This window comes from Rhamphochromis longiceps, linkage group LG10 (genome assembly GCF_057381845.1).
Source record: "Rhamphochromis longiceps isolate RC_006_pf linkage group LG10, R_longiceps_female_GT1.1, whole genome shotgun sequence".
Taxonomy (NCBI): domain Eukaryota; kingdom Metazoa; phylum Chordata; class Actinopteri; order Cichliformes; family Cichlidae; genus Rhamphochromis; species Rhamphochromis longiceps.
The window spans coordinates 2519622-2545819 of NC_140566.1; the positions used below are offsets into that span (position 1 = coordinate 2519622).

The window sequence follows — 26198 nt, forward strand, 5'->3', positions numbered from 1 at the left end:
TGATCTAAATCTGTAACATAATGTTACTAAAGCCATGAAATAAATATGACTGAGTCTGACCGATGTGCCCCTTTTTGGTGAGAAAAGTGGGACGGCCCATTTTTAAAAGTAAATCATTTGTATCGAGGATTTTTGGAAGTTGCTCGATAAAACATTGCACCTCTAATGGTTAAATCAAAGAGTCCAAACGCTCTACAAGAGTGAAGTCTAGCTCCTGTGAGGTGTGGGTGTAGTTTAATGTATGACTCAGAACATGTTTTTGTGTGTAGCAAGGTGACGAGGTCATCAGTGAATATTTGTGGCACCCTGATGCAGGAGCGTAGTTTACAGCACTGTCACACACACAGAGCAGCGTCGAGCTGAATATGCAAGAGTGTGTTTCTGAGCTTCACGAGGGAGAACCTACACACAGTTTGTTTCATATGCACACAGTTTGTTTCATATGCACAGAGTTTGTTTCATATACACACAGTTTGTTTCATATACACACAGTTTGTTTCATATACACACAGTTTGTTTCATATACACACAGTTTGTTTCATATACACACAGTTTGTTTCATATACACACAGTTTGTTTCATATACACACACAGTTTGTTTCATATGCACACAGTTTGTTTCATATACACACAGTTTGTTTCATATACACACAGTTTGTTTCATATACACACACAGTTTGTTTCATATACACACACAGTTTGTTTCATATACACACACAGTTTGTTTCATATGCACACAGTTTGTTTCATATACACACAGTTTGTTTCATATACACACAGTTTGTTTCATATACACACACAGTTTGTTTCATATACACACAGTTTGTTTCATATACACACAGTTTGTTTCATATACACACAGTTTGTTTCATATGCACACAGTTTGTTTCATATACACACACAGTTTGTTTCATATGCACACAGTTTGTTTCATATACACACAGTTTGTTTCATATACACACACAGTTTGTTTCATATACACACACAGTTTGTTTCATATGCACACAGTTTGTTTCATATACACACAGTTTGTTTCATATACACACACAGTTTGTTTCATATACACACACAGTTTGTTTCATATACACACAGTTTGTTTCATATACACACAGTTTGTTTCATATACACACAGTTTGTTTCATATGCACACAGTTTGTTTCATATACACACACAGTTTGTTTCATATGCACACAGTTTGTTTCATATGCACACAGTTTGTTTTATATGCACACAGTTTGTTTCATATGCACACAGTTTGTTTCATATGCACACACTTTGTTTCATATGCACACAGTTTGTTTCATATACACACAGTTTGTTTCATATACACACACAGTTTGTTTCATATGCACACAGTTTGTTTCATATGCACACAGTTTGTTTCATATACACACAGTTTGTTTCATATACACACAGTTTGTTTCATATGCACACAGTTTGTTTAAATGTACACTGTGCAGTAACAGTGTTTCAACTTTGACCTGTTGGTCAAAAATCTGTGCATTGCACACATGTGGATATCACATAAGCAAACTGCATTACATCACTTACATCACATTGTTTTTCTTCTTATTGCCTCATACCTGCCTAGTTTTAGGGGGATTTGCTGAAGTCTAAATGCTGTAACTTTTTTCTCTGCTAGTGTTTTTTCAGAGTAAAGGAGTCATTTGTCCATCTTGCATCTTGTAATAAATGGATTAACACCTGATGAGAAGCTTTTATTGCACTTAAATGAACATAACGAGTTGCCTTCCATTTGAGTAATGTCATTTCACGGTTTTCTCCTTCGCTGCTGTTTGGAGACGAGCGCGCGCACACACACACACACACACACACACACACACACACACTCTTGAGCAGAGCTGGTGCCAACGTAAATGGCAGCAAATATTCAGTAATAGGGTCTCTTCAGTAATACATGTGCATAGCTTCCTTTGGCAATGTCAAAAATATGTTATATATGTTATGCTTTTATTTTATATGGTACACTGCGAGAAATGTAATGCTCAGCTGGCGAGCTCTTCAGTCTGTTACTTTGAGATCATGTGTGCAGCTCTCACAGCCTGTTTTGGGAGGGTGTTGTAACTGTTTCATGTCCTTTCCTGTTGTTGCTATTATGGTTGTCTATAAAAAATACTCAGATATTAATATCAAAGGAAGATACTCATTTACAGCAGTATGGATGCCGACAGTGCTGTATGTTCACACAGCTCCTCCCTCACTCACAGCTGAAGTAGTTAACATTCATAACGCTGATCAGTGCTTTAGGAGGGATGCCAGAAATCAGTAAAGCTCCTGTTTCAATAACACTGAAGTTAACATGTGCAATGTAAATGCTAGCAGTTAGCTATTAGTAATTATTTACAGCCACAGTTGTAATCTCTTATAGTTGACATAGCAGCTTGTGCACTTTAGTTAAATAAAAGGTGAATAATATTTGCAGGCTGAACAGCCATGCAGAGCAGATTACTCCAGATTACCAGTGTGGAGAAGTAATCTGAGGGAACAAAGAGTGAAATTCAGAGCAGCAGAATCAGAGTTCAGGGCTGAGGGTGTAAAGAGCTGCAGATGTTTAACTTTAACTTTCCTGTTTGTGCAATCAAGTGTTTCTTCTTTTGTTGCAGCCGGCTGTGAGGTCAGACTGGTTCAGTGTTTCATACTGAGCTTCTTTATTTTAGCATGACTGTGCCGAGTTAAAAACTGTCTAAATTCTTTCATCTTTAATAAAACGATCAGCATTGCTGCTTTACCAGGTGTAACTATGAAGTTTAACTTCCAGGCATCCATGAAAACAAAAGTTATTACATTTAACGGAGTTAGAAGTTAGCAGGAAGCTAGCAGAAGTTAGCTCGCTAGTTTCGCTAGTTACCTAAGCATGATGTAGCATGTTCTGACTGAGAGATTTCTGAAAAAATTCAAACGTACAGCTCTGCTATCACTTCCAACATGAATGAAGACAGGAAACTAAACAGCAGTGACGTTTGTAGGGTTACTGAAGTTGGGCTAGCTGGTATATAATGATGTGCTACGTGATCGCTAGCGACACAGCTATGTTAGCATAACATAAACAGTGAAGCTGGAGGACGAACACTAACACTTTTCCACTTATAAAAGTTAATGTGAAGGTTCCCGATGGTTAGGGACAAATGCAATCGCATGGCAGGATGCTGTAAACGCACCAAACTTCAGTCAGGAGAACAACTGAGATAATCCATCCACAATACGAGGTTAGTCATTAATATACTGCAACAACATGGGAATAGAGCAGCTGTGATAGAATACAGCATTAATGAATCAATGGTACAGAAGTGGAGGAAGCAAGAAGAATGAGTTTAATCAAGTTTGATTTATCTGACTGCTTTGTTTCGCTTAATGTGCCTTATAATCCCGTGCACCTTATGGTCCGAAAAATACGTACTGCACACTGCAGTTTAATATTGCAAAGCACCTCTTTTTAACTTCAGTAGATATTATACATGGTTATGCTCAGGATATGTCAGCACATTTCTACTGGAAATGCCTTTTGGTTAAACTTTCAGCAAGGAATTTGCATTTGCACTGTTACGTTTTTATAAAGCTTTAATGTACATAAAAACCAGCTTCTTGTTTAAGTGAAAATAAATGGAAGGTTGTCTTTTTGCGCTAGTAATGTTGTGGAGTTGTATTTTGTCTCGCATCAATTATATCGTCAGTTATATCGTTATCGCAAATTTTCAAATATATATCGTGATAAATATTTTTGGCATATCGCCCTGCTCTACCCCTGAGCTTAATCTTCTGTGGTAATTGTACTGAGCATTTTCTTTGGTATCAAGTTCAAATTTCTAGTCTGCAGCTATAACAGATATGCAAACAATCATCTTTGATTGGTTTTGTGTTGCTATGACTGTGATTGTGTGTTTTAGTGGAGAATGACAATCAGGTCCAGTCCTGATCTTCTTAGCAGCCAGCGTCTGCGGACACATTCAGACACGCGTGCCACATTTTCTCCCACATGTGAGCTGACATGCAGGCGAACATGCAGGCGAACGTTTACTCGGCGTGCGTCACCACAGCGCGCTTTCTCGATGGCTCTGTCTTGATAGTGGCAACACTAATGAGTTAATTGCAAGGCATTCAAGGTTTTCACTGGTGAGAGCTCTCCAAATTACAATGGCACACTCTGATCTCAGTAAATATCCTAAATGATTGTAACGATTACACTGCAGATGGTTTGGATAATGCAATCCGCTGGCTGGCGTGCAGCTGTGACGCACAGCTACAGTCGTCTGTGTTGAAAAAGTTTGTTTGTTTGCAGATCGACCCGTTCACCTTGATGCTCAATAACAACCTAATCTGACATCTGCATAATTGAAAAGATCATCATCTGTGCCTTACTCCACCCCTTTTTGTCCTCTTTGAGGAAAACGAGCTGCAGTGGAACTGCGATCTGTCGTTTTTGGCCTTCAGTATAAATAAATGTTAAGTCTTTGTCCTAACACAAGGTTAAAATTTTAAATGTCAGAGGTTTAATTGTCCCTGCGGTCTGAATAGAGTGGCTGTTATAAGTGCTTCTGTTACCTCTGACTTTAAGTAGAGTGAGAGAGAAAGAAAGATGAAAAATTTGATGTTAAATAAAGCAAAAGGTGTTTTTTTTCCCCTTTTTTTTCTTCTTCTTTGTTCCCCTTCCAGCCAAGTTTGCAGATTGCAGCGAATGCTTTCAATCTCTGGCACTGACCCAATGCACTGAGCTGAGATACTGTAAGCTCAAGGGGGGAAATAGAGAAATGTTTATAAGCGCCTCTGACATATCGCCTCACAGTGAAGAGCCCAGATAGAGGAAGCTTCAGTGGAGATGGATGAGAGCGCAGTAACAAACCACAATGATGACTCGCTCCTCTGCCTTTATCATATCACAGTTTGGTTTTTGTCTTTTGCTCCGGGGGATTGTTTTTGCTTAATTGTCACTTGTGCCATATTGAGTTACTGATCCTGTCTTTCTAAAGAAAGACTTCCAGGCTTTAGTTAAAATGTAATCACAGCCCTTTAAGGTCGAGGAGTGTTTCTGTGGTCAGTTAGCTCAAGGCAGTGTGTGTGTGTGTGTGTGTGTGTGTGTGTGTGTGTGTTAATAGAGGCTAAATCTCGTACAGACATCCAAGCAAACATATTATTTTAATCTTGCTCTCCCCACATTCCCCATCTGTCTCTAATATGCAGTATAAATAAAGTATAAAACTTCTTTATGTGTGTAATATTTGTGTATCATAAAGGTTTATTACAGCAAGTAAACTGTGCAGAAGAAGAGCTCACATTTATTACTGGATATTTTGTGTGAATGAGCTTTGATTGCTGTTTTATAATGCGAGACCTGCACTCGTACACGCTCCACAGTACCATGATGGCACCGGTTCTGACATAAACGGTAGTAACCAGACCGAAAAGCAGCGCACATTTCGGTGCTTTATTTCCCTGAGCTGTGATACACTTTAGATTCTAGCCAATCATTTTACGTTTCGAGGATAGTAGGCGGGTCCAGGTACGTACGTTCTTTTAGAGCAGAGCTACAGATTAAAATGCCCAAGGCGAAGCGGTCAAAGTCTGGCTGTACTTCACAGCAAAAGATGCAAACTCAGCAGCAACAAGTGCTTTAAGCTGATACTGTGATACTGTGAAAGGAGGTAACACCTCAAATCCGATTAAACACCTGGAGACGTATAGCGGTTTGTTAAAGCCGAGAAATGCGCCGTATTTGATAGCTTGCTGCGAGACCTCACACCGTGCACATCTACTGCGGGTGTGGTGCCTGTTATCGGACCCGGAGTTAGCAACATCCCCCAAAAACCCGAAGAGGAGAGTCCTGGCCCCTAGCCCTGCCAGTGTATCAGAAATGATGAGGATGATGATGCAGCAGCAGCCGTTCTTCTCTGCATGAGTAGCTTCATGTTGTTCGTGTGTAATTTACGTTGAGTAGGCTAACCACGTTATTACATTAATGCATGTAAGGTGAACTAGCAAACATCATCATAGCTACATGCAGCTGTCTTCTTGTTTGATGGCAGATACTCCCTTCACCCTGGCCAAAAAGGCTAAAATGACCAAAGAAAAAGTGGAAAACAGTTAAACATGAGAGGTTTAGGACAAAGTTTGTGTTTTTTCCATTGTTTAAGCACTGCTTCCAGCCAAGAGTGATACCATATATGCCCCATAGCTGCAGAAAAGGCTAACATTGTTATCTTTTTACAAAACAACAGCTGAACATGAGAGGTTTTAGGACCAATTTTGTGTTCTCCATTCTTTAAGCACCGTTTGAGCACCGTTTGAGCACCGGCACCGTTTCAAAAGTACCGGTTTGGCACCGGTATCGGATAAAACCTAAACGATACCCATCCCTAGTCAGGAGATACCGTTGAATGTTAGAGTTTATGTTAAAGCATTGTTACTACTTATTGTAAAGACTGGTTTTAAGCTCAAATGTAAAGATATTTATACCCACTTCACCAGTAAAGAAAACACACAAAGCTGGAAGGAAAAGTGCTCCAGCTGAGATCTCTGCATGGATTTTGACTAAATTGAGGAAAATCTTTGATTTTTGCCTGTTAGTAAATATTAAAGGGGCAAATTTGTGACTGTGGACCAGGATTCAGGCTCGGATATCTTTTCTGTGCTCGAGCAACAATGTAAAAGTTTTCTGTGTGTGTGTGTGTGTGTGTGTGTGTGTGTGTGTGTGTGTGTGTGTGTGTGTGTGTGTGTGGTGGGGGGGGGGGGAGGACCGGGGGTTTGTTCTGACGACACTCGTCTGCTCACTGATGACTTTCTGCTTCTTAATTCAGATAAAACTGAGGTATTTGTACTCAGCCCTGAAAAGCTTAGAAATATGGTCTCTAACCAGATTCTTACTCTGGATGGCATTACCTTGGCCTCCAGTAACACTGTGAGGAACCTTGGAGTCATTTTTGACCAGGATATGTCCTTCAACGCACATATTAAACAAATATGTAAGACTGCTTTCTTCCATTTGCGCAACATCTCTAAAATTAGAAATATCCTGTCTCAGAGTGACGCTGAAAAACTAGTTCATGCATTTATTACTTCCAGGCTGGACGACTGTAATTCATTATTATCAGGAAGTCCAAAAAACTCACTGAAAAGCCTTCAGCTAATCCAAAATGCTGCAGCAAGAGTCCTGACAGGGACTAGAAAGAGAGCAGATTTCTCCTGTTTTGGCTTCCTGTTAAATCCAGAATTCAAAATCCTGCTCCTCACATACAAGGTCTTAAATAATCAGGCCCCATCTTATCTTAATGACCTTGTAGTACCATATCACCCTATTAGAGCACTTCGCTCTCGCTCTGCAGGCCTACTTGTTGTTCCTAGAGTATTTAAAAGTAGAATGGGAGGCAGAGCCTTCAGTTTTCAGGCCCCTCTTCTGTGGAACCAGCTTCCAGTTTGGATTCAGGAGACAGACACTATCTCTACTTTCAAGATTAGGCTTCAAACTTTCCTTTTTGCTAAAGCATATAGTTAGAGCTGGACCAGGTGACCCTGAATCCTCCCTTAGTTATGCTGCAATAGACGTAGGCTGCCGGGGGATTCCCATGATGCATTGAGTTTTTCCTTTCCAGTCACCTTTCTCACTCACTATGTATTAACAGACCTCTCTGCATTGAATCATATCTGTTATTAACCTCTGTCTCTCTTCCACAGCATGTCTTTATCCTGTCTTCCTTCTCTCACCCCAACCGGTCGCAGCAGATGGCCCCGCCCCTCCCTGAGCCTGGTTCTGCCGGAGGTTTCTTCCTGTTAAAAGGGAGTTTTTCCTTCCCACTGTCGCCAAAGTGCTTGCTCATAGGGGGTCATATGATTGTTGGGTTTTTCTCTGTATCTATGAAGCGCCTTGAGGCGACTTTTGTTGTGATTTGGCGCTGTGTAAATAAAATTGAATTGAATTGAATTGATGTTGGAGTGGTGGCCTGTGGTGAACAGAGGGCCACGCTGTGAGGCCCATCTGGTCTGTGGTGCTGGGGAATAGGAAGACAAGAAGTGGGGGTGGGATTTGGGGGAGGGCAAGGCTTAGGTTGGACATCTCCCCCCAATGCCCCACATCTCAGTCTGTCTGTCTGTCTGTCTGTGTTTGTTCTCAGACGTCAGGAACAACGATTTTTACGCCTGAATGATGCAGAAGTTTGTCTGAGTTAGAGTTTGCTGAGAATCCATCAGCTATTATTGCTACATACAGATTAGCTAAGTTAGCTATTCACCACGAGTATCTTTACACAAACAGTGCAATTAGAAACATGTTTGAAGTTTGTCCCAGTAATCCTTCCATTAAAAAAGAAGGGACTTAAATTTGGAATATTATCATTATGCACACTGACTTTCACGGGACACAGATTTGCTTTTATTAGTCAGGAGTTTAGATGTAACTATAAAGTGTTTGATTCATGGAAACCCCTCAGTAGTGTGAGAAAATGATTACAGCGGTCCTTCGTTTATCGCAGGAGTTACGTTCTAAAAATAACACAATAGGTGAAATCAGAAGTAGCCAACTTTATTTTTTACAATTGTTATAGATGTTTAAGGCTGTAAAACCTCTCACTACACACTTTATACACTTTTCTCAGACAGGCACGAACATTTTCACACTTTTGTCTCTTGTTTAAACTCTCAAAGTTCAAACCTTCATAGAAAAATAAGTTCATTATTATAGGATGAAACCAAAGATCAAACCATGTTTTCAGGTCCAGAACATAGGATAGAGCAGCTGCCAGAGAATTCAACATTAATGAATCATCAATGGTACGGAAGTGGAGGAAGCAAGAAGAATGAGTAAAGTTTGACTTTTCTGTTTTATTTCGCTTAATGCGCCTTATAATCCGAAAAATACGGCAACTTCTACCTTCCTTCCTGGCGATCGTGGCTCAAGAGTTGGGAGTTCGCCTTGTAATGGGAAGGTTGCTGGTTCGAGCCCCGGCTCGGACAGTCTCGGTCGTTGTGTCCTTGGGCGAAACACTTCACCTGTTGCCTACTGGTGGTGGTCAGAGGGCCCGGTGGCGCCAGTGTCCGGCAGCCTCGCCTCTGTCAGTGCGCCCCAGGGTGGCTGTGGCTACAATGTAGCTGCCATCACCAGTGTGTGAATGTCTGGATGACTGGATGTAGTGTAAAGCTCTTTGGGGTCCTTAGGGGCTAGTAAAGCGCTATACAAATACAGGCCATTTACCATTTACCATTCCTTTAGCATGTCCAGAAGTCTGACTTTTTGTGCGATGGTTAGCGTCTTCCTCTGCCTTTGGGTGCTACTGCAGGAGCCTTTGATGGTGCAAAAAGTTTCATTGACATTGTTGTGTTTGTTGGGGAGAAAACATACAAACATACAGTGCAGCACTTCAGAGTCACACTGCTAGCGATCGAAGATTTATGTAAATTTGACAAGCTGAACACATTCTGTCCTGTACAGCAGACACGGCACAAGATTGATTGACAGTGGTCTACAGCCAGTCAGGACGGAGAACACAATGCGCAGTTAAAAAAATTGCACAAAATAAATCAGCAACAGTAGCCCTGCGACAGACTGGCGACCTGTCCAGGGTGTACCCGCCTCTCGCCCTATGACAGCTGGAATAGGCTCCAGCACCCCCCGCGACCCTGAAAAGGATAAGCGGAAGCGAATGGATGGATAGATGGAAATGCGCAAAACAGGCGAACCGCGTTACAGCGAGGGACCACTGTACGTACTCATGCTACTGCAATCTTGCACCATAGCAGTTGAGCGTGTGCACGTAGCCACCATATCTCACCACAGTGCATGTGTAGAATAATTCTGTTTAACAAGCAAATTCTCACACTTGTCTTTTTTTTAAATTGCTTTTAGGATGTTCTCACAAAAATACAACACGTGTAATTACTTTCATCTCAGCATTAATAGTTTGCACCTTGATATCCTTTTTGCAAATCCCTCCAGCACAATAACTGAACTCTGGATTAAGTGCGATCTTTGGCATCGCAGGCTGTCAGCTGCTCGTGGTGTTATATTGGCTCATATAACAGTGTAGTGTAATGGGGATAATGAGCCCCTTCTGTGTTTGAGCAAATCACACTGCTGGTTGTGTTTTTTGGAAATAAGCAGGTCTTTCAGAACAATTAAAAAGAAATCTGTGGATTCAACATGTTATTATCTTTTAAACACGCAAATAGTCTCACGATGCTTTCCTCTAAAAAGGTAAAAAATAATCCATCCAGGATGTTTGCAGTTGAATATGTGTACCGTAAGGTTTTTGTGACAGTTTGACATTTTATTTAAAAAGTAGGCGCCTGTCACTGCTTCACATTATCGCCTTCTGTTAGTCACACCTGAAACGTGTGAAAAAGGAGATGTGCTCTTAGGGTTTGTCCCAGCTGTTAGGAGTAGTTGCTGTGTAGGCTGCAGAGGAGCGCCCAGTCCTAGGGCTTAAAGACGCCTCCTTGAGAAGTTTAAACCAGAGCAGCCAGTCAACCACAGGGTACTGGCCTCTGGCTCCACGAATCATCTCACTGGCTAGATCAGGGGTGCCCAATCCCGGTCCCCGAGAGCTACCGTCCTGCAGCTTTTAGATGCACCCTTGTTCCCACACACCCGAATCAAATGAATGGCTTGTTATCAGGCCTTTGCCAAACACGATGGCATGCTGAAGAGGTAATCAAACCATTTGATTCAGCTGTGTTGGAGTAGGGATGCATCTAAAAGCTGCAGGATAGTAGCTCTCGAGGACTGGGATTGGGCAGCCCTGGGCTAGATCCTCTGAAAAGCAGTGCCTTAGGCCTGCCAGAGGGCGCGTACTATCATTCAGCAGCAGTCCTCCTACCCGTACTGAACTCTTATGTTACTCAGCTAGTAACCAAGTGTAATGACATCAAGGTAAAAGCTGTATGGGCCTGGTTGTATTTGCATCTGTGTAAATATTTGTACAGAAGCCCTGATTGTGTCAAGATGGGGGCAAGCGTGCATGCTTTTCAATCTGCAGTGAAAATGAAATATCACGTTCAGCTCTCTCAGCTTTGCGGGTCACCCTTAATAAGCTTATCCGCTAAGCCAATAAGAGATTCGAAGAAAAGCAATGTCCTGATTGTCAGATAAGATGCTAAATCCATTCTGATGGGAGCCTCAGTTGTGGGGGTGGTAATTATCACTGTCACAGTGGCAGTTTATAGAAGGGGATCAACTCAAATCCACTTTCAATGGCTTGTTTTGCGCTCTTTGTGTCTTTTTAACACACATGACAACAATGTGTAAACATTTAGATGTAATGGGGCCTTCACAAAGCTGTGTGTTATTGTGTATATGTGTTTTTACAGCATTGTGTGACACAATGTTAGCACAGCAACATGTCTGTTGACGTCCCTGCAGGCCCTTACACCTCTGCACAGCTTCACTGGGAACTTTGTACTTTCACATCTGTGCTTAACAGAAAAGGTTTTAGTTGCCTCTTTTCAGCCTCTTTCATTATAAATGCAAATTCTTGTAAGGCGCGTGCGCGTGTGCATGCGTGTGCGCGTGTGTGTGAGTGCGTGTGCGCGTGTGTGTGCGTGTGCGTGTGTGTGCGTGTCTTTGCAACTTTTTGCAGAAATCTGGCAACTTGGGTCTGCTGTGCGATTAAAAGTGGTTGTGAGCGTGCTCCTCAAGCTTTGGGCAACAATTTAGTAACTAATTGTAACAAGTTTAGTAAGAACGTGTTGCAGAATGTGCATGCAGCCACTGTTTAGTTTAGTTTTGGGATTACTTGGTTGAGCCGATTTGATGCGGGTTCAGTCAGCTAATGTCGTCTGTGGGTGATGATGCATGAGACGAGCCCTCGCTGTTCATATTTGAATTCATATCGATGCGATATCATCACACAAATCATTGCAATATCACGCTATATTTGTTTTGATTTTTCCCATCCTCCAGTAATTGCTCTTAGTGCCTTATCTACATTCCAACTATTTCTTCCAGAGGCAACGTTGTAGACCATTGTGACTGCTCTCAGGTACACGCATGTTTGTGGGGGAAAAGTGCACTTTTTGCTGGACTGAAAAACATGTGCTGCTAGCTGCTGTGCAACCTAGTCCAACTGATCAGCTGTGCGTCTGTGTCATGCACCCCATAGTGCCACAGCATCAATGAAAACACTTTGATCTCTAGTTGTAGACAGAACACTGTCTGCCTAGTTATTAGGAAGACATTGGTGGGAGGAGCTGTGGCTCACCTGGGTTTGAGGCCTGCAGGTCATTATCCTGTTCAGTAAAGTCAAGACAGAGAAAGAAAAACCCAAAGAGTGACCTTGCTTGACACGGCTGAGGTTCCTAAATGTTGTTCCATTTAACTCGTGATGTCTCTGTTACTGCTGTGGCTACACCTGAATGACTGTGACAAACATCAGCAAAAAACTCACCTATGTGTAAATGACAGACTAACAGATTTCATGAAGCCAGCAATGCTCCTCTTATTACACCATCATTCGTTTTTCTCGTGAACTTGCAGCCCCCGTCCTCCTTAAGTCACTTTGACAAAACACTCGCGCAGTAACCGCACGCATCCACCCACCCTGTCTCGTGCTGACGACTTGTGTGCGTTTATGTTGTCGCCTCCTCCAGCCTGTCTTCGGCAGAAACCCCCGATGCCGTGTGACAAGCCTGTGCCGGCATGTCTGTGAAAATGTTTTCATGTTGTTGTTGTTTTCCCGCACACTTCCAGCGCGCTCAGCTTTGAGAACCTTTTCTTTTGAAGTGTCACTTTTCTTGAAGGGAGGACAGGCAGCAAGAGGATGGAGGGTTGGACTACCCGCTCGGATGACTATTAAACGGAGTCATTTCATTGCACTCGTGCAGTGAAAACGCTGTTGAAGGACGGAAATCTGCTCTTACTAGTCACTATCCAACCTGATGCAGGCTCTCACGCCTGACAGCCCTCACAATCAGTTTGTGAAAAATTAAGTGGCTGTACTTTGAGTGCTGGCCACTTAAAGCACAGAGCCATCTGAGCTGTCAGTCAATGCTGGCCAGTGGGCTGTAGGTTTTTGAAGAAGCTTTTATCAGCTGTCCAGCCCCTGTCACAAGCAGACCACTCCAGCACGGCTGTAAGACTTGTGTCTAATCCGATCTGCCACCGTTTACACTGCACAGGCTTCTGATGAGCAGTCAAGATAGTTCAAGTCCACCTGGATGAGTCTTTTTTTCCACTTTACTCCTCTTAAGAAAAGTGATGTAAGACCTTGTGAAAAAGTGTGGACTCTTTCATCCCTTCCTCCAGCTCTTACTGCTGAAAACTGGTTTGTTTGTTTGTGCCTGTGTGACATCATGCAGATGCTCACCATCTTTGTCAAAGCAGCTTTTCTACCCGCTCCTGCCTCGTTCACTGGCACAGACAACATTTTCACCAGCAACAGCAGGTCTAAAGAGATGACAGTATTTGCCATAGTCAAGGTCGTAGTGCAGGAATGTTAGTGGAGTGGTTTCTCGTGGCAAAAGATTTTCTGCTGATGCTTCCTTGGAGATCATTATTGTTTATACACCCTGGGGCGTGTTACAGTGCTTAAAAACTAATTACAGCCTCAAACAGCACATAAAACTTCTAAGTGCATCATTTCCTAAATGGAATCAATGGCTTTTATTGAATCTATTCACCCATCCAGTGCAACTAGCAAGCCTAATTGCATTCAGTTTTTGCAAATAATATTTGAGTCACATTTAAAATGATGATTTTTCTATTTTTGTACAAATGGGAGGCGATTATTTTGTTGATTCTTTTACTCATTTGTACAAAAGACAAGGGTTGGCTCGAAAGAGCAGAAGGAAAAAAGACGCCTTTTATTCCAGTCGTCAAATATATCATTATGCATATTTCTGTAGTCTGTAGTCTGGTGCTTGAGACAGAACGTTAACTGTGCATCTGTCTCGACTCATGTGAAATCAAACAGCAGATCCAAAAACCTTAAGTTTCTCCTGATGCATTTCCAGCATTTTGCATTGCTTCTTAGGTTCTTAAGCCTCTGTTGGATAATGGAAAACGACTTTTTACACGACATATGATGAACAAATTCAATAGTGATAGTAAGAAGTCTCCTTTTTCTATTAGACTCTACAGAAACTACGTCCAGTGAATGCCTGTAGAATTAGACGTGTCTGGGAGGATAAACTGAATGTAGAAGCAACTGATGAGGTGCAGGAAGAGTGTGTATAACTCCGATATAGGCGTGTACATTTTAAGACCGTACATAGATCATATTACTCCAGACAAAGGCTTCACGCTCGCTCTCTGTCTGTCATAGATGCAGAGATGCTGCTGGTAATTTGGATCATTGTTTCATGTAGAAAACAAAGAGAGCGTTTTTCACTCTGAAGCATTTGGAAGAGATGAGAACTACATGCATTTAGAGCTATCGTTGGTGTGAGCAGCTTTTTGATTTCTGCAATTTCTTTGGAAACTAACTGAAAAACTGTTAGTATCACAGCAAGATAGAGGACCCACATTTAAGTTTTTCATGAGAGAAATGACAAATATGTCACAGAGACGGAAACAGACTCAGTGTATCAGGAAGGTGCAGGAATGGAAATAATTAGTTTGCTTTTTTCTTTTTCTTCTATTTTTGTGTTTGTATCTGTTCAGAATTCATCTTATAAAACTTTTAATGCTGTATCGAGGTAACTGTGGCAAATGTTAAATGCGCTGCTGTTCAGAATGGAAATGGAAAAAAACAAAACAGACTCACACATACAGTACTGTGCAAAAGTCTTGAGTCACCCATCGTTTCTTTCTATTTTGCTTCTAAGGAGTCAGTGTTGTCTGTGACACGCTGAGATGCAGCTGAAGAAATTGGAACAAATGATCTGTGTTTGCAATAAGCTGCTAGTAATCAGTCACCTGAAGATACAATTTAAAATTAGTTCTTTGCTACAGTTTTAGGAGACATGGTTCATCGTTTTTAAATGAGTTGCCTTTTTCATGCTTGAAGGATTCATGTCAGGCTCACCAAACGTTCCTCTGAAACATGGTCGACTACAAAGACTGAAAACAAGCGAAGAAGCCGTCAGTGTCCAAAGGCATAAAATGTACCAGGGTAGGCTGGTTCGTGTGCAGTGTGTCCTCAAAAAAACTGGACAATCAGAGGACAAAAGAAGTGACAGGCCTAAAAAAACAATGTTTAGCAGATGAAGTATGTGAAAGTCATGTTCTTAAGAAACAGGAAAAGCAAAGGCAGCAGGTCTTGTTCTATCTGTAGCCATCTGTAAAACATAGAGAAGCCTCTGCCATGGTTAAGGCTCCATCGGAGCTGGTGGTGGTCAGATTTTGATGCACCACCCACTGCCATCTTAAAAGTGTCTGATTGGGAATTTTTCATCATGACATTGATCCCAAACACTCTGCCAGTGCTGTAAGAAGCGTACTTGGATAGTGGTGGATTGGCTTCTTCACAGCCCAGCCCTCAACATTAGTGAAACAGTGTGGGACCATCCTGGTAGAGAACAGAAAGAAATAACATTTCCTAATAGATTTCAGGCTGTTTTAAAGAATAAATATATTTTAAATACCAAATATTGACTTTCAAGCTCATTAAATTTAGCTGAGTCTGTGTTTGCCTTGTATGCTGTATTTCTGTGTATGTTTGCATGTACTTCAATAAACTGCTGCAGTTTCCAATTTTCCCAGTAAAATGCACCCAAGACTGCACATTACTGTAAATGCACACGTACATGAACCTTCAAGGTTTCATCACACTAATATCCTTTAATAAGGTGTGTAATTGCTTAAAGCCTCTTCTCTTGCTCCTCTTTGATGCAGTCTCCACACTACAAAGGCAATTACTTAATAAATTTCAATTAGGCAAGTCCTAGATTTCAGCTCTGCACAGAGAATTAACCTATGAAAAGCTTCCTGTTTGGAGAGTGACTGCCTGGAAAGTGCTCCGCAGAGAATTTCTGTTATCAATGGTCTATTGCCGTTGCTATGTTGTGTTGATACCTATAAAAGAGAGGGTCAGAGAGTAGATAGTGGCTGAGTAAGAAAAGCATCAGTGGGTTAAAGGTTCACAATGGAGTGAAATACTGGTATGTGGCCTAGAATGCATTTACAGGTTAAGAAAAGGACATATTTACCCAGCATGTGGCTCACTAAACCGCTCAGTTCCAGTCCAGCTTCATCCATGACTGTCACTGACCTTTGGCCCACTAACTACGCCTGAGCGGTGACTGACGATGTGACTTGGACCAAAGCACAGAACATGTTTTTGAGCTGCTTTGTTATTGTTGAAAAAGGGTTGGAGTTAAATTCAGAGCAGTGTCCCTGAGACCATCCACTTCATTAATGTTGTTTTTACATATCAGAGCCTTACACTAAGTAGCTCAGTATGTGCATACGTTTTATTTTAATGTTTTCATCATAAATCTCCACAGGTTTTTTGTCTTTTCAGCTTCAATGTTAAGCACATGAAGTTTGAGTATAATGGACTGTGCTACATTAAGAAAACAAACAAAATTTCCACTATTTGTGCTATTTTCACACATTCTTAGAAGGGGTTTGTGTAATTGGACAGTTTGTAGGTTTGCTGCCGGCCAGTCCATAAAATGTGTTTTTAATTTGATCATGATCCCTTAAGCTTAGCTCTGTCTGTTGACAGCCTTATACAGATAGGGACTGTTTACCTCAGCTCACAATGTTAGTGAGAAGTACTCGTCTTTGTTTACGGTGGAGGGGACTGTAAAAACTTTGAGAGTCCGATACAGATCAGTGAGTCAGAGAAGCTCATTTTTGATGAATGACGGCCATAGATTAATTTATTCAGGATATCCTGATCTTTCAGTACGCACTGCTGTTAGCCTTTGTTAACTCCTGTTAGCTACTGTTAGCCTTTGTTAACTCCTGTTAGCTACTGTTAGTCTTTGTTAACTGCTGTTAGCGGCTGTTAGCCTTTGTTAACTCCTGTTAGCTGCTGTTAGCTTTTGTTAACTCCTGTTAGCTGCTGTTAGTCTTTGTTAACTGCTGTTAGCCGCTGTTAGCCTTTGTTAACTCCTGTTAGCGACTGTTAGCCTTTGTTAACTGCTGTTAGCTGCAGTTAGCCTTTGTTAACTCCTGTTAGCGGCTGTTAGCCTTTGTTAACTCCTGTTAGCTGCAGTTAGCCTTTATTAACTGCTGTTAGCTGCTGTTAGCTTTTGTTAACTGCTGTTAGCTGCTGTTAGTCTTTGTTAACTCCTGTTAGCGGCTGTTAGCCTTTGTTAACTGCTGTTAGCTGCAGTTAGCCTTTGTTAACTCCTGTTAGCGGCAGTTAGCCTTTGTTAACTCCTGTTAGCTGCAGTTAGCCTTTATTAACTGCTGTTAGCTGCTGTTAGTCTTTGTTAACTGCTGTTAGCCGCTGTTAACTCCTGTATACCAAAAATTGTCTTTGAAGTGGATGTTACTTTGTTGGACTCTGATGCTTGGATAAACTTATACGATGTGAGAACGCAGTCAAAATGTTTTTGAGGAAAAGTGTAATTTTAAGAACATTTGAGCCTAACACTAGCTGGCATATTGTCAGCTTATAACCATCTTCTGGTGTTGTTATTTAGACAGCTAATTTTCATGCTCACTATAAGCTTACTTATAGTCAGCATGTCTAATCTGCTGACTATAAGTTATATGTTCATGCAAGTCTTCATCTGTTAGAGCTCTGACTGCAGTTCACTTGAGGAGCTGAGGCACACAGAAGCCAATTACTTCTCTTCTGCCTCTGGCATTGCTGGTCTCAAAGACCCCATTAGGTGAAAGGAAGATGTCCTTCCCGGTGACTGTATTTGAATATGATGGGTCAACACTGCAAGTGTCACAAAGCGCAAACCGGATCTGGTGAATTTTTAATAGATTATTGTAAGCTAATAAGAAGAGGTAATTACACAGAGTTAATTACATACAGTCCCCGTAACATGACAGGTATTTTGGTTTTATACACTCCCTAGAGGCAGGTTGTTCTAGCCTGATTTTTTGGCTAAATGTGAGCCAAGAATAGTTGTAACAAACACTCATTATATCCAAAAGGGACAGTAGGGGTTGTCAACATCCGATATGAAATGTTGGATACAAGCTTAAGTTTCAGCTAACAGTTTGGTCCAATGCTAATCTTCCAGTCATCTTTTGTAGCACTCAGCACCATAGAGACAGCTGATTGTCTGATTGTAGGACAAGATAACCAGATAATGGCACTGCTGTTATTCCACATGTTTCATCTTCTTAATCATAAGCTGTAAAATAACCTCAACAGTGATACTGTGAATTTTAGTAATTCATGCATAATATGATCCCATCTGTTCAAGAAATGATGAATTTCAGACTTTATAGAATAATCTTGACATCATTTGACAAATGTGACTGACATGTTGTCGTCCTTATTCTCCTGCTGCTCAACAAAGGAGAATTTTTTTGTCAGTTTATTACTTCCAACCAAAACCTTTTAAATGTGAGTCCGAAACTTGGAATGGGAGTTAATGACGAGCACTTGAAGTCGGTGTAAGTAGCCCTTCATCACAGTAAATGAGAGAGAGGTTTTAATGACTGTGGAGAGCGTGGCTGCAGGGAGTAGGAGGAACATCCGAAAGCTCATATTTGCACGTGTTGAGTCATTTCTGGAAAGTCCTTATCTCACTTTGCTTTTCATCAGCTCCACGCTCCCTGATGGGGGTAAAAAGAAAATCAATTTGCCTCCATTTCCTTCTACCTCATTTCCCTCCTTTTGATAACACGGCAGACCACATCCTCTTAGTAATTTGTCCTTATTGGAGTTAGTCATTCCCAGTGAATTGTCTCTGATTTTTGGATTACTCAAAATCCACTGGCAAAGGAAGTTAACACAGCACCATGAAATTGTATGAATTAACAGAGGATAATAGTTGATAATAACTGGGGCACCGTCATGACTATTGTGTAATTATTACATGCAGTCTACCAGTTAATTGTCTGTAATGTCATCTTTATTTATCCCATAATGAACCATCAGATTACATAACAATGAAAGAACTTAAATGGACACTATATGAATCCACAGGAATACATTTCTTACATAAACTAAAGATATTTGGCTCATAGAGTTACTGTGATTTACCAGCATCTCTCCATATTTTGCCCATGTCAGGATAGTGTCATCATACCAACACATGGAACATGTTTTCAGGCTTAAGGCTGAACTTTGGTTCCATCATTTAGCCTGAGAACAGTTGACTCAAACTCAGGAACACACAGGGTTTGCATGCATGAGCCTGCACCCATGGCTGACGTTACATTAACCTTACTTTAGCACTCTTTTGCATACTGTTTGCTTGAAAAAACGCAGAGCTTGGACTAGAGTTGAAACATCCTCATCATTGGTTTTAGTATTGCTTGAATACTGTGTGAAGGACTGGATTAGTACTGAGTCTTCAGAGTGAAGTGTTTTTCTTGAACACCCGTGATCAAACAGTTCATTTTAGAGATCGAGCAGGTCGTCTACGCAACTGGAAGGTTGATGGTTTGATTCCCACTGGCTGCAGCGATGGGATCTTTACTCTATGACATAAGATGAGCAAGTAAGAAGTTTTACTTGTTGTCAAAATTCAGTGTTTTAAACTCCAGTTTTACTGGTTTCTTCATTATTTGCGTTTGGCCAAACTGCTATAAGTTTCATTACCTTGCACATCACACCAAAGATAAATAATAGTAGACAAACAGTTTCGTCACAATAAAGACGGATATTCTACTCTAGAGATGGACAAAAGCTTCAGTGGAGGCTCATTTACTGAGTGACCAACCTCTTCATTTAGTATTTCATTTATTTTATTTAATACTTCATTTGGCACAGTGAAGATGAGATGTTAGTGAACTGTTGTCACTCGATGTACTGTAACAGTCTTATAGCTCACATATACTCGGTGATGATGGCTCGTTTACATGGAAGTAGTTTATTAAGTGTCAGAAATTAAAAGAGTTAGAGGCTTCAAGTGTCATCACACTTCAAAATAATTGCATTATTGAAATAATACGGTTATAATATAATTAATTGACACTTTTAGTTCTTCTGGTACTGCTTGTTTTTTCGGACTCGGCTCTTTGTGCAGCTCAGTTTAAGCATAAACAGAGTTTGAGAGTTGATGTTTATATTTCTTTGTCCTGGAGACCTGACTGAGCCGCCCTTTATTTCCCCCCTCAGTGATGACCATAACACCATGGCAACAGCAACATGGTAATAAGACATAGTACAGTAGGACATCCTGATGTTGTTTGACATCCACTGTTACAGAATCGTGGCAGCCTGAACAAACTCTTCAAGCCAGATATGGCAGACAACATGAAAACACTTTCTTCGTCTCTGTGCCTTCATACAGGCAGAAGTCAGAGTCCTGTTTGATGCCAGCTCATTTCCGACTGCTTTTGGGCTACATTCCCACAGGAATGCAGACTGACCTGAAATGGGAAGAGGATAAGACTTTGACCTTGGCTCAGCCTTTATTCTCCCCACTGCTTTCATCACTCAAAACAAAATGTTGTTGGAAACCCCTCTTAACTTGCCACGCAGGCACAAATTCAGAGCGAAAGGAGTGGTATTGATCCTTTAACCTTACACAACACCAGATATGAAGGATGAGAGCTCCAGAACAAGTTATAATCCACTGTCAGAGAAAAACTGTTCGTACTTGACAGGAGAAAAAATACTCAAGTCAGTGTGCATTCACTGCTTTAAGAGAGTGTGCAGCTACACAAAAGGAACACTTTTAAAACATCAGATCCCAATGGAGAAAAATGATTAAAAAAATAAATACCTGTGATGATATTTAATAGAATATCATCGTTTAATAGAAATGAAAACGTTCAACCTACAGAAGGCTCATTTCAGAACTGCCTGGAAATTGAAGTGGAAAATTATGGGAGAAGCTGTTCCGATTGGCTACTGAGACGAGGGATGGTGTCCTGGAGCTTTCCTCCCTAATGTGGACCAGAGCATCGCTGAGCTCTGGACAGTCTGAAATGCAACCTGGCGGTTAGATTGGACCCAGAGGTGCGCTATTGGCGAGGGTTGCCTTCCTCTTCTAGGGACTCCCTACATGCATTATCGTGCACTAGGAGGAAACTCGAGGCCCATTGCACCAGCATAGAGTCTGACAGCGGATCCAGAGGTATCCTCCTGATACCTAATGGCCATCAGGCTGCCAGATGTCCACACCAGTGAGCTAAAGGAGGTTGTTTTGTAGAGCTCTGCCAGCAGTCAGTGTCTTCCAGCCCTGGCGACGGGTTAAGGCAGCGCTCCCCAACCTTTTTTGTGCCATGGACCGGCCTTTAAGGTGTCGAGGAAAAATACAACAAAATAAAACCATTACCGGTACCAAAAATGAATTTCTTCATAACACATGGAGAAAAACCAGGGACACCGAGTTAACGATAACAATGATAAAAACCCTGAAAACCATAAATTTCACACCCAAGCATCGACTCTCGTGGCCCGCTACCAAACGGCTCGCGGGGCGGAGTTGGACTACTTGTATCACCTCATGCTGCCAGCAGCGACACTGACCCCTAGCCAAATGCAAAACTAGTGAAAAAACGTAACTGACCAGATCAAATCCCAGACGTTTAACTGACTTAATGCTTATTCTGATGAAAAAGTATCAAATTATTTTAACCACAGTGAGCGTAGTATGAAGGCAGTCGTACCTCTGGGTGCGCCCTCGAGTTTTGCCTTCTTCAGAGTCATGTACAGTAGAGTATAAAAGGAAATGGTAAAATGTGTTGACTGTCAGAAAAGGCCCAGATGAGCAGATGGAGACTGTTTCTCCAAGGAACCCGCAGGGGAGACCAGACTCCATCCTCTTCTTTTCCCTCCCTATCCTCTTGACTGTGCCAGTCCTTTGCCACCGCAGGCTGAGGAGGTGGCAGTCTCAGTTTTCCTGTCACCCTAGAGCAGGGAGAGAGAAATAGCCATCTGTGATTTACCCAGACCCTGGGCTCATCTGCCACCGACAGAGGAGGAAAAATATTCAATCTTGCTTAAAACCTTCGTGCATTCGAGCGCACGCCACATCTCTGTTGTGACAAATGCTTCTATCAGCCTCTGTGAAGCAAAGTGAAACGAGGACGGGTCGGTGTGAAAATACAAGCGAATAGCTTAACAGACTTGGAGGTAAAAGCAAAAAAACATTACGGCTTATTTTGTTCTGTTGAAGTCGCCTTCTCTGCATCACACAGAATCTCTCCTGCCTGGGAATCCTTTGACAGTAAGCTTGAATTTATATAAAGTCGCCATGTGAAACATCATTATATGGTTTCCTGGAATAAACACAGCATGTCTAGACCATGTCCCCTCTCAGCCAGAAGCTGCAGGGACTGGAAAGATGGAGTAATTGAATCCTGAGCAAAAAAACAGAAAACACAGCTACACCAACAATGGCTCCCTCTCCCTTTCTCCCTCTCTCTCTCCCTCTCTCCCCCCCTCCCTCCCCCCTCTCTCTCTCTCCCCCCCTCTCTCTCTCTCTCTCTCTCTCCCTCTCTCTCTCCCCCTCTCTCTCTTTCTCTCCCTCTCTCTCTCCCCCTCTCTCTCCCTTTCTCTCCCTCTCTCTCTCCCCCTCTCTCTCTCCCTGTCGCTCTCTCTCCCTCCCTCTCTCACTTTCTCTCTCTCTCCCCCCCTCTCTCTCTCCCCCTCTCTCTCTTTCTCTCTCTCCCCCTCTCTCTCTTTCTCTCTCTCCCCCTCTCCCTCTCTCTCTCCCCCTCTCTCTCTCTCTCCCTCTCTCTCTCCCTCTCTCTCTCCCCCTCTCTCTCTCCCTCTCTCTCTCTCCCTGTCGCTCTCTCTCCCTCCCTCTCTCACTTTCTCTCTCTCTCCCCCCTCCCTCCCCCCCTCTCTCTCTCCCCCTCTCTCTCTTTCTCTCTCTCCCCCTCTCCCCCTCTCTCTCCCCTTCTCTCCCTCTCTCTCTCCCCCTCTCTCTCCCTTTCTCTCCCTCTCTCTCTCCCCCTCTCTCTCTCCCTCTCTCTCTCTCCCTGTCGCTCTCTCTCTCTCCCTCCCTCTCTCACTTTCTCTCTCTCTCCCCCCCTCCCTCCCTCCCCCCCTCTCTCTCTCTCCAGTTCAGATGAGTAAACTGGAGCTGGAGTCCTGAAATGTGTTGCATGCTGGGCTGTTTTTGTGATGTGCTGGCACCCTCTGCTGCTAGCTGAGGAGAATGCTTGGACCTTTTTTCATTTAACATGCATCCTTTTTCCAATTTCGGTGCTCAGATTGTGATATTTTAAATGCTACCTTTATTATTATTGTTGTTGTTGTTATTATTTACTCATTTAGAACAAAAGCAGTGCCGTAAAGGGTTTGGTCAGCAGCTTTAATGTAAAAACTCTAATTGCACCATGTTTCACCCACCGATGGTCAGCTTTAGGGCCACGCTCTGATGAGTCTAATTAAAAAATATACATCTGCACATTTTGCCTAATAAAGCAATGTGAGCTTTAATGTGCTTTGTGTAATCCAGACACACTGATGCACCCTCACACAGTCTGCTAGTTTATTATCACAGCCTGCCTCAAATCCAAGTTGATGTGATTTTCTGTGGTGCAGCAACCAGCTGGCAATAATGAAGCTAAAATAAGTAGAGCTTATTATACAGCGGTGCATACGAGGGTCTGTCCGCGTCGCAGTCACTTCTCCAGTAAAAATATGCCACTCTGCAGGGTTTGACTCTCGGTGACACATCCTTGTTAGTGTGGAAGACTCCAGTGCCATGTGCATGGGTGTGTGCTGACAGAGCCGTCTCCTCTGCATGAAGCAGATTTCTCGTGTTTTCAGAGCTAAGTGGGTGTAATGAGCAAAAAATAATGCTGCTTTGCAAAAACTAGATTCTTTTGATTATCGCACGGCATCAACAGCTCTCTACAAACATGCTCTTCAACACTGTGAATGTATCCAGATGTGTAAAGATGTTCCTGATTTGTACAGAATTATGCGCTTAAAAGGTTTGTGTTTAAGAAACCGCGTAAACAAGTCTGCATGCAGTTTGCAGTTGAAATGTGCTAATTGGTCACTGCCTGCTGGGCTCCTTACATCACACCAGTACGTGACAGCAGGAGCTGCACAAACTTAAAAGTTGCTTTACGTGTTACTGCATCAGAGTTCACCAAATTAAACTCTGAGGTCAACTTCTTGTTGGAACCTGCAGTGAAGTGGGAGAACATTAAACATCACCCTCACATACAGAGCAACCATCATTGCCTTTGAAATACAGATTTGTCTCTGGGCAAAAGGTTCACGCGATCAATACGGCTATTGTAATAGAGTCTACCTTTATTTCCTTTTAACTGTGCTTTAGATCACTTTGATAGCTCTCTCCCAAGCTGCCGTTAACCTTGATTCAAAGGTCTTTGGCTCAGTGCTATCTCTTGGAGTTGACCTGTTAAGAGCTGCGGTGGAGGTGACTGCTTTGATGCCTTTATGCTGCCTCTGCTGCTTCCCTGACTTGCCTCGAGCTATACAATACACTTACGCACAAGACTGTCAGAAGAAATGGAGAAGCTGAGAACACACGGATGTGTTTGCGCATCTTGTGATGCTGAGATGTTGGACGATCCAAGTCAGAAGCCACATGCAGCACTAGTGCATCCCCCTCCTCCCTGATGCATTTCCCCTGTCAGTGTACACATGTAGTTCATAGGTTACAATCAATCATTTAACTAGACTGTTGTGAAGGAGCGCGAGTAATGAGATGCGGCCTGTTCTTCAGAGTTTGTAATGGGGTCGCTCCCCGTAAGGACCCCTGGGTGGATCGCTTCCTTCTTCTTCTAGAATCACGTGTTTTGGCTCAGAGGTCATTATCCTCTGCTCCCAGTCCCATGTGTCTTTGGCCCTGGGGGGGAAGTAAAGGAGGCATCTGCAGAATACTTACTGCCTGTAGCTACATAGAAACAAAATGTGTGAAATCCAAAACAAGATATTATTTTGTAATTTCTTACTGTGACCTTTGAAGGCCGTTTGTAAATGTAATTATATCTAAATTTAGCTTTACATGCTGTAATTTGGTGAAATGGATGGTTTCATGCTCAGATACAGACACTGTAATGGGAGTGATTGTTACAGTTATTTTTTGAATTAATATTATTATTCCAGCCTTTCCCTCCTCTGCCCTCCATCACTGCGCACATTTTCTGTAGGTCTTAGCTTGTTCTAGCTTTAGCCATGTTACTGGTTAGTAGGATATTGTGGAGCCGTCATCACCCATTTGGATCATTTATGAGAAACGAGATGAATATAAATTACATTTCTTGTTTTTATAGTTGCTCATTTATTCAGCGGGGCTTTTTTAAAAATATACATGAACTTGAGTGGATTGGTGAGATAAAAGGACGACTGTAACTATGTGGGAGCATAAACGCAAAATAGATGGTTACGCTGCAGATTTCTCAACTGTGACCAGTTGGAAGATGTCAGAGTGAGCACAGAGAGGACTCCTTCATCATTTATCCAACACTTCCCATTTTTATTTTCTCTTCTTTGCTTTAAGTAGATTAGTTTGGCATCTGGTGCAAATTTCACGTTTCTGAGGTCAGGTTTTGATCTCTTCTATTATCTTTCATCATAATTCTTTTCTTACAAACAGCCTTTTTCTTCTGTTTTAATACTAGAAGCACCAACAGGGTCATTTTAACCTTGTCCTGCAAAGACAACAGCCATTGAAGACATGTAGTTGTTATTTTCTAGTAACAGTTTAGGTTTTAGGGCTATTACTAGTTTTAGAATTCATAATAAAGACTACATATACTCGAATAATGTAATTTTCTGTGTGAGGAAGTGTTACACTGCACAGCTGTCTGGCAGACAGACCGGGGAGGTAACCAAGCAACAGTTTGTGCACGGCATGGCAAAAATCAATGAGTCCTGTATCTGGGAAGTTCACGTTTGTACTCTGCACCAGTGGAGGGTGTGGCCATTGAAGGTCTGTGAAATCCTGAGCTTAAAGGTTGGCAAGATGGACAGCGTGGGTAACTCGCTGGAGAGTACAAGCAGGAGAAGGTACGCCTCCCTGTGGAAATGAAGGACTCTGCTGATGGAGCACAAACGTTAGCGTCTGCACAGGCCGAAAGTGAAAGGGGCAAATCGAGGTCAGCCACACCATCGCAAACCTCCAACTTCAGAAAGTCATGGATGCAGCTAAAACTGGACATATTGGACTAAACCTGCGAGCATTACTAATGTTCTGATCCAAAGCAGGCAAGAAACAGCAAAAGACCACAGTATGGGCGC

The 26198-nt window shown here is 42.2% G+C and overlaps 1 protein-coding gene across 10 annotated transcripts in view; it reads left to right on the forward strand.

Annotated features, from left to right (window-relative positions):
* The window catches only part of auts2a (activator of transcription and developmental regulator AUTS2 a), a 372946-nt gene that overhangs the window by 98915 nt on the left and 247833 nt on the right, over positions 1-26198 (forward strand). The window lies entirely within an intron of this gene.